The 9244-nt window shown below is 38.0% G+C and overlaps 1 pseudogene; it reads right to left on the bottom strand.

Annotated features, from left to right (window-relative positions):
- Nucleotides 1-4332: 4332 nt before the first annotated feature.
- Nucleotides 4333-7496, bottom strand: LOC107620502 (protein FAR1-RELATED SEQUENCE 5-like; annotated as a pseudogene).
- Between the last annotated feature and the right edge of the window lie 1748 nt (nt 7497-9244).

Here is a 9244-nt window from a genome sequence, read left to right as displayed (position 1 = left end):
TTGTTTATTGTTACTGAAACTAATAAAATTATGGATTATGCTAGGTAACTAATAACTTTCTTAAACAACATGAACAACCACCAATCAAATCAAAACACACTATACTTCTAAATTACCCACCTAAATCTTAATATTAGAATAACCATTTGCACACCTAGTGAAATGAACATCCGATATATCCATTGTTCACATTATTTAATATTTTCATTGTCTACCTATACTTTTCCTATAATTATTTATTTTTTACAACTTTAAACTACCGCAGAGAAGTATACATGACTGCCATATGGGTTTAATAGTGGGCTAACTACTGATACGGCCTTTATAAAAGGAGAAGCCCACCTCGTACTATTTTATTGAAGTGTTAGTGTCATTACCTCTTCCCGCACCAGAGAAAAGTTGAAACGTCGTTCTCAACTCCAATTGAGCACCCCTTACAATGTGTGGAAAAGGTGATGGAGAAGTTGAAGGCAAAGACAGCCGAAGCTGTTGATGTCAATGCCTCTACAACCAGATATAATACCTGTTTATTTTCACATTCTTCTTGTCCTGTTGTGTTAATATGGTCTAAATAAAAGTACTAATTTCATAATTTTTGTCTTACTCGGTTGCAGCGAGGTTCTGAAAGGGACTGACGGGCTCGACAGAAGCATCGTGGAAGACCATTTCCTCCGCATGCTAGACAAGATCGAGGAGGTAAATATGGGAGTATTTTTGAAGACATTTAGAATTTGTAGAAAGTGTGCTCACTTTTTTTAGAATAAAAAAAACATAATGTTAACCTCTTAGAATATTTCACCGTAGCACATTCTCAGTGATAATGAGACCATGAAGGCCATTTTGAAGAGTCAGTGTGAGCAGATAAGAATGCTGGCCGAGATGATGGCAGATCATGGGAGGGCTATTCAGGCTCTTATCAAGGTGGTTACCACCTCCGCTGAGACAACAGCCTTGGCGGCAAAACCAAGACCCATTAATGTGGCCCTCGTCAAGGGTCAGACCTCGAAGCCAATGAAAGAAAACAATGATGCTAAGGAGTCGGAAACACACAAGCGCAACCCCGATGTGACGTCATCCAAGGGAAAGGCAAAACTATCTTCGTCGCATCAACGACGGAGTAAGAAAAAGGATTCTGCAGAGGGTTCAAAGTCCCCAGCCTTAATGGTACTTCAACAGCCTTTAATGTGTATATTTTGTTTTGGGTTATGAATGGTCAACTTGTTTTTCTGAGATGTAAGCCTGTAGCTTGTCTTTTGTGGCTAGTGGAAGTTAACATATGATGAGCATGAGCCCTCCTCCCATGTTGGCAACAACATCAGACAAACTACACCTGGGTCGCCGTTCACATACCACACCCACGGTCCTACTCATGTAGCTAAAGAGATGCCTCAGGTGATGTTTGAAACCTATTCAACACTTCTCATGCAACCATTGACTTTCTACGTAGAATTTCGTACGTATTGACCATGTCATACTTTTTTTTTTCGGTTGACTAGGGTTTAGGGTTTAGAGGGTCGGAGTTTGCCGTTGTGGCGTACATCTTCTCCAGAGGCCTGGATGAAAGGCAAGATGTCAAATGCCTTTTTTTCGGGTTTTTGTACACATTGTTGTTCATTTTAAGGTTATGGCCTTTAATATATTTTTTGTGAATCATATTCTTAGTGAGATCATTGTTAGCAACGACCATTCAAGAAGGAATCGAAAGGTCTTGTGGAGCTTGTCCCTTGGAGCTCAGGTTTACGATGATGTATGATCTATGTGTTTTTTCTTCTTTCCTAATGTAATTGTGTTTATTATATTTTGGATGTTGCATTCATGGAACAGAAGTATAGTTATGTGTGACCCCTTATTAGGTGATTAATCTGGTTACTTCGATGCTTACTCATGAAAACAACTGTCAGAGGTGGTTTCTACCCACAACCTTTGCGGTAATCATCTTTAGTGTATAGGAAATGATATTTTGACCATGATGGACCATGGCTACGCTCAATTCACCTACCTTTTTCTTTTGATTATAACAGCAAATTGCTCTCAGTCCTGTGAACCACAACATCGATACATCTGAGTTCATTCGAACTCGATTTATGGGATTCGTCGATGAGTTAATGCGGTTATGCCTATTAAAAATTATGATATATAACTATAAGCCTATCTCTAATATACGTAAAGAGACCATCACTATCAATTGGCTTTATTCACTCTTCTCTATTCATTGGCAGATATAAGTTCCTTTGCATCAGGAGGGTCATTGGTACTTAATGATAGTAGACCTAGTCTACTGTAGGTTGATGTACCTTGATTCTGCAAAAAGCACTTTAGATCATGATATAAGGATTGCACAAATGAAATACGTGGTAATTTTAACTGTCATGGTGGACCTTCATCCATTAAATCAAAATCGTGGATATTGTATCATTTAATTAATTCGCTCATTCATTTGCAAGCCTTCTTCATAGAGACTATGTTGGAAGACAATCACTTTTGGCGAAAACCTGAGCATCTAAAACCGCATCCGTCCACGTACGATGTAGAAGAGCCAACTGTGGGGCAGCAGAACCGCGGTAGTAATGATTGCGGTGTGTGGGTCGCTCAATGGATGATGTAGTCGTGGTTGTATCATGACTTCATACTAGAGGTAACTATGCTAAACTTCAATGCTTCTTCCGTATCCGTTGTTAAAGTAGAAAGTTACTTGCTACACCAGTAAAACATGATTTTTATGAAACAGGATGTCAATGACCAAACTGGGATGCGGTTGGCTCTAGACTTGGTGATAGGGCGTCATAATCCAATAGCTCGTGCAATATCTCGCAAGGCAATGGCGCATTGGGATCATATCATGAACCGCTTTAGTATGAAGCAGAAAGACGATGAGGAAGAATCTGCCAAGACAACCTCACCCAGTCAAAGCCTCACTATCTAGTCCTAAAGATCACAGTGTACCCAGCGAGCAGAAACTCTTTTGTATTAATTTCTGTCTATTGCTATATGGGTTGTATTTTGGATATATTCTAGTCTCTTGGTGTAGTGTTCGGTGTCTAATGTAGCGGTATAACATTCACAGGCATTAATAATTTAATAGGTGCAATTATGTATTTTGGTTATGCCTTATTTAGTTTCAGTGTGGTTAATTATATGTACAACAAACACTGCCTGCCTTATTTAAATAGATATAATTTAAATTAATGATTTATAAAATTTTATATATTCATATTATTGTACTCATATGATTAATTATATTTACTCGATTTAAAAAAAACAACGGTTGTTAATTTTTAACAAAAAAATAAATACACTTATATTATTTTTAAATTAAAATGTTTTAAATAAATGTACTCTTATTATTTTAATTTTTTAATTTAAATAAATATATTCGTATTATTTTAAATAAAAAATTAAAATTAATATGAGTAGGTTTATTTAAAATTTTAAATTTTAATATTTTAAATAAACATACTCTTATTATTTTAAGTTTTTTGAAATTTAAATAAACGTAATTATTATTTTAAATAAGTATATTCTTTTAATTTGAAAATTATATGAATGTATTTAAATAAATATACGCATATTCTTTTATTGTGAAACATGAGAAGGAACTAGTCAGAAACGTAGATACATGCGAGGAATTAGAGTAGATACGAGTTTTTGAATGAGCCATTAGTTTTAGCTATATCAATCTCTTACCTTCTTATGAGTAGTTAATTTTAAATGATACAATTTTATTCCATACTATTTTACATAATTAAATGAACATTTTGAGTGATTAATTTCACGCTGCTTTTTATATTAGTGAACAATCTTTTGAAATTTTATGGATTCAAACCCTTAGTCCCTATAACGCTACCACAATTCAAGAAGCCAACCGCTTCATGTGAAAGCAGGAAGAATTCTCCCCGTTCATCCTGTTAGCATACCTAGTTTCTAAATGTCTTTAATTCATATTTTTAAAGTTTTGGCAAATGAAAAGATAACGACAGGATATATAAGTGAATAGAATTCACAATGATGACTTCAGAGGCATGATTAATGTGATCAATTTTATTGTATCATAATTAACCAGCATATTAAAAATGTTATGCAAGTGCATTGACAAATATATGACATAATTTGTGCAACATAGACAAATATATGACATAATTTGTACAACATAGAGTTAAGGTAAGATTAATGTCCAATGTTATGCAAGTGCTTCGACAAAGACACAATGTAATAATAACAAAATATATAAAAGGTAAAATTAGTGTCCACGTGCTAAAAACTTACCCCAGTCCACATAAGGTCCTAAACACATATACCATGATGCTCAGCAAGGTAAGTGTCCTAACCACCATCCTATATACCCTTATTTCCGATGTCTATGTTGGAACCTGCCTGAACTTGGGGGAATAACTCCATCACCTATAGCAACAGCAACAACAATCAGATTCAACTTAGGTGCATAAATATGGGAATATAATTCAAACTCAATAAATCAGGCACAATATGCAGCAACCTAAACAACTCAATTCAAGCTCAATATAATCCAAACCTATCTGTTAACCTAACCTCTTGCTCCCAATCCATTTTGGATGGTGTCTCGGATTTCTTTTCACCTGAATGGAGGTCATAGTTGCTTGAGGCCACGGTTTGAAGGTCTTCAATGTCTACAGTCTTCTGCCTTTTACATGCAAGTATAACGCTTACACCGCCTCGGGTCTAAACTCAAAAACTAACATTAGTGGCACCAAATAAAACCCACAATACCAGAAGTGTTAGCCACAATTGAATTGAAATATGATAAAATAAGTAAGTTACCGAACAATATCTAATTATATTTCTCACGGGTAAGTACAACAACATTTAACTCAAGATGTGTTACAACTACATGTACCTTCGTTTGTGAAGGATCGACACAATCGTTCTCTGCTCGAGGGTTCTTTCTGGTCCTTCTTTCGGGACATTTCCTCTTTGTGTGCCCAGTGCGCTTGCAACAGGTGCAACGCCTACCCTTCCCATGCATAGTCTTTTCTATCTTTGATGCTCCTTTTGATTTCACAACCTCTGGGTCCTTAACAACACCCTTCGCATCCTTTATCCCATCTCTTGAAGTGCAAAACTTACAATCTGCCTCTAGGATTTCACACAGGCTAACTATTCCATCCATTGCCTTGTGAAACATCACCCAAGGAAAAATAGCCACTGTGATGCAGAATATAGTGCACCATGGCGTAGTAAGTAACCCCTCTCGCTTGACTCCTCCCAATTCTCAACATATTTGTCTAAAGATTCTGCATCCAATCTCCATCGCTTCAGAACTAAGGGTTCTGGAATCTTTGCAAGGTGCTCAGCTTTCATCATGAAGAACATGTGTCTACAAGGATACCCATTTTTCGCCAAATGTTACACTGGCATTCTAGTTTTCTTGACGCCCTACCAAAACATGCAATTATGAGCATGTTCGGTTTCCTATACTCCTCTAAAGTGTACACCATGGTGTTGAGGCACCTCCTTTTCCTCACTAGATTAACAGCTCTAGCCTTTTCTATTTCCTTCTTTACATCCGAAAACACCTCCCTCGTATACACCCTTGCGGCAACAGACTCGATTGATTTGAGACAAGTGGTCATCACAGGCACAGTGTGTATGCAGTTGAATTGGAGGAGAATTTCCTTGTTTCTATATTCGCGTACTGCTAGTTCCAAGTTCTGGCTCATCTCAAGTATACTGTGGGTTGACTTGGAGAACTTGTTGACGAATGCATTAATCCCCTCACAGCGTGATGTCGTTAGAAATCCCGCACAAAACTTGTCGGACAGGTACGCATTTGCCCACATTTTTCTCTTCTCATGCATTTGGTTGGCCCACAAACTATCCTTCAGCCCAAACTCCTCAAGCACATCCTCCCAATCCGCCTCAAATTCGGCAATCTCCATCTCCGAGTACAGCCACCGCTTGAATAAGACCTTCAAATTCTCGTCCTTCATGTTGGAGGTAACATTCCTCTCTACATGCCATGCACACAACCGGTGTATCGCTTCAGGTAAAACTTCCTTGACAGCCTTAATCATCGCTATATCTCCATCTATTATAACTACCAACGGCTTCTTCCGACACATCACCTCTAAAAGATTCTCTAACATCCAACGATACAAGGAAACACTTTCATCCATTAATAACCCAAACCCAAAAATTGTCGTTTGCTTGTGGTTATTTACACCAAAGAAAATAACAACGGGCCTCTTGTACTTGTTTTTCCTGTAAGTAGAGTCGAAGACTAACACATTGCCAAAGTATTGGTAGTCCGATCGGCTTGCACCATCAGCCCATATCAAATTCCCCAGCCTTTCGTCGGCAATCATGTTGTACCTTGCAACTGACATCGAGTCCGAATCATCCTTTCCTTCAAGATATACTAGGGCTGCATTTGCATCACCATCCACTATTTTTGCCCACCTCGCCTTGTCAGCATAGTTATATGCATCCTTCTTCAAGAACCCAAACAAGGAGTACCCTCCGGCAACACCAGCCATATATCCCAGTATCTTCGACGTTGCGATTCCATGCAAGCATCCTATCTATCTACGCCTTAATTAGCTGCCTCATTTAATTCACGGTGACTCGCTAACAAGTGTACCATCCCAACAGGTGCCAATTCATGATTGTGCTCCATCACTACTTTCCTTACCTTCCAGTTATTCTCATTCTCGTCCAAGTACACCGACAACTTTGCTTGGCAGCCAGTTCGGGTCTCTGGTTTGTGCATCCTCCTTCTGTCTATTCTATTGTAGTGTTTAGTCTCTCTCAGTCCTTCCCTATTGCAGAAAAACCGATATCTCACCAACTTTCCATCACAATCTTTGCCAGAATCACCCTTCCGCACCCCAAATCCATGACATCTTCCATATTTGCGGTAAGTTTCATAGGCATCATCAACACTATCCCAAGCCTTTTTTAGTAAATCAGCCACGCTCAACCCGGCAACATCTCCATGTTGAACCATGTCATCCTCATCATCATCCTCAAAGCTATTATTATCGTCAGTAAATTGCCATTTCGGATCGACATATGTCCCACCAGCATCACCCCCACCTTCCCCAACTCCTTCACTAGGACTACCATTCATCTGGACATCCGCAACAGAATATAATATGCCCTACCATGCTCTGCACCAAGCTGCAGTTTGATTTTTACAACTATTAATTTAAATTACCACAACTCATATAACAAAAACTTTTAGTACTTTCTGTTGTTATGTATACTTATTATAAAAATATCACAACTCTAATGCTCTCCACGCCAATCAAACCTGTTCAACTCACCCTATTTCAACTCTCCCAACTTTTTCCTGACGGCTTCGACTATTGAGATGCTCCGACTTATTCAACAACACTACAATAGAAAGGGATCAATAGCTTACACAATAATGTAGACTGAATGCTTACCTCAGACTGGGTGTCCTCCGCAGTCCCCAAATGTAGAGAGTAAAGTCCAGGAACAACATTTTCGTCCACCGGCATCACGTCACTTTGGTTGATGACCACTAAACCCTCTATCGATGAACCCCAATGTCTGTTCCTCACACCTATCACAAGCTTGCGGGAACCGAACCTATCATGTAACCTTTCAAGTGACTTTTCAATGGTTCAATGATCCATTCGAGATTGAATTGTGTTTGAACCAATTTAATTAAATATAATATGAAATTCTTAAAAATGCAATATATAAGTTCAACTATTTAAATTTCATGTTTTTAGACTAATAAAATTTAAAATTTCACAATTTTCTTTAACAACTTGGCCAAAATTTGCAATTAAAAGTTCACAAACAAGTTCATACAACAAGACAGGAATACTAAATAATTCAGAAAACAGTAAACACGCTAAAGGAGCTCATGAATCATGCTGCATATAATCCTTTTATGTTTGCAAAAATTTGAAAAATGATCCCAATCTTCATTGTGCTTGAAAATTCTATTCCTATAACTTCGCATAAAGTTAAATCGAATGTTAATTTTACAAAATAAATAAATCTGAATACATATATAATATACACCAAGACTTCCTGCTGGATCAGTTCCATGAATCATGCTGAGTATAATTCTAAGCCATCCTTAAGAAAAGTTTCAAGGAAGGATTTAATCACTAAGAAAACACACTAAACTCAGAAAAATTAACAAAAATCAACAACAATTAAGTCATGAGTAATAATAACTCAGAACTAACTCAACAATCAACATTTAACCAAAAAACTAGCACCAAATCAAGAGTCAGAGCAAAATTAAAATTAACTAAGAACCGATGGAGGCTTACCAGTGGTGAAAAAGACTGAGCTTGGAGACGGGGGAGAACTTTAAGAGAGACACAGCCACGCCGAGGAGAGAACGAAGACAACACCAATGACAACACGGATGACCGCAAGCAGAGATCTCCACCGTGCGACTGTGTCAGCTTGGAGAGAAAGAGTGCGCTTGAAGGGAGAGATTTTTCCAGGAGAGAACAGACTCCCACTTCGGTAAGAAGAAGACCGTGACAGAAAAACGACGGGTGCCGGCGAGAAACTCGACGACGGCAGCAATGGCACAAAACAAACAAACCCGGTCTCCTCTATGGATGTCACCGAGACCAAACGAGAATCAGCAGTCTCAGTTCAAGTGACGCCGATGGCAATGAAGAAGGTGGGGCGTGGGGTTTAGTGGCTGCCAGGGTTTATTGATGTCTCTCTTCTCTGATGTGGTGTTGGAGAAGGATGAGAGGCTCATGAAGTGGGATAGAGACTCAGAGTAAAGCATCTCCTTGTTTTTTTGGTCAGGAAAACGAAGGCACATCATTCACATCATATGGGCTGTGTGAAATATTTCTTTTTTCAATCTATCAATGCAACATATTTGGCACACTTCATACATACCAAACCCACTTATATATTATTTCAGCATAAGCCCAAGCCCACACAATAAAAAAAATTTCATGAATACTCTAAATATATTTAATATTATTTGTGATTATAAAATTTTAACATCAAGATTATAATTTTTCTACGGTTAATTACTAGACAAAACCTGCTATTGTGGGTCCAATTTCTGCAGCCATTGCTTGTACTTATCAAAGTTCAAAGTCACCTTCATACTGCAAAATACACGTGTACACCTTCCTAATTTGACACGCGTGCTTCAGCACCTGAGGAAGGAATCCTCCTTCAGCATAGTAGAATTTCCCTAGTTTCTGAGTTCATTTTTTATGCTAATTCAGCTGATGGAATGTTGATGTAG

This window comes from Arachis ipaensis, chromosome B10, assembly GCF_059453495.1.
Source record: "Arachis ipaensis isolate K30076 ecotype BB chromosome B10, ASM5945349v1, whole genome shotgun sequence".
In the NCBI taxonomy this organism is placed as follows: Eukaryota; Viridiplantae; Streptophyta; class Magnoliopsida; order Fabales; family Fabaceae; genus Arachis; species Arachis ipaensis.
This window is presented reverse-complemented; position numbering and strand designations above follow the sequence as displayed.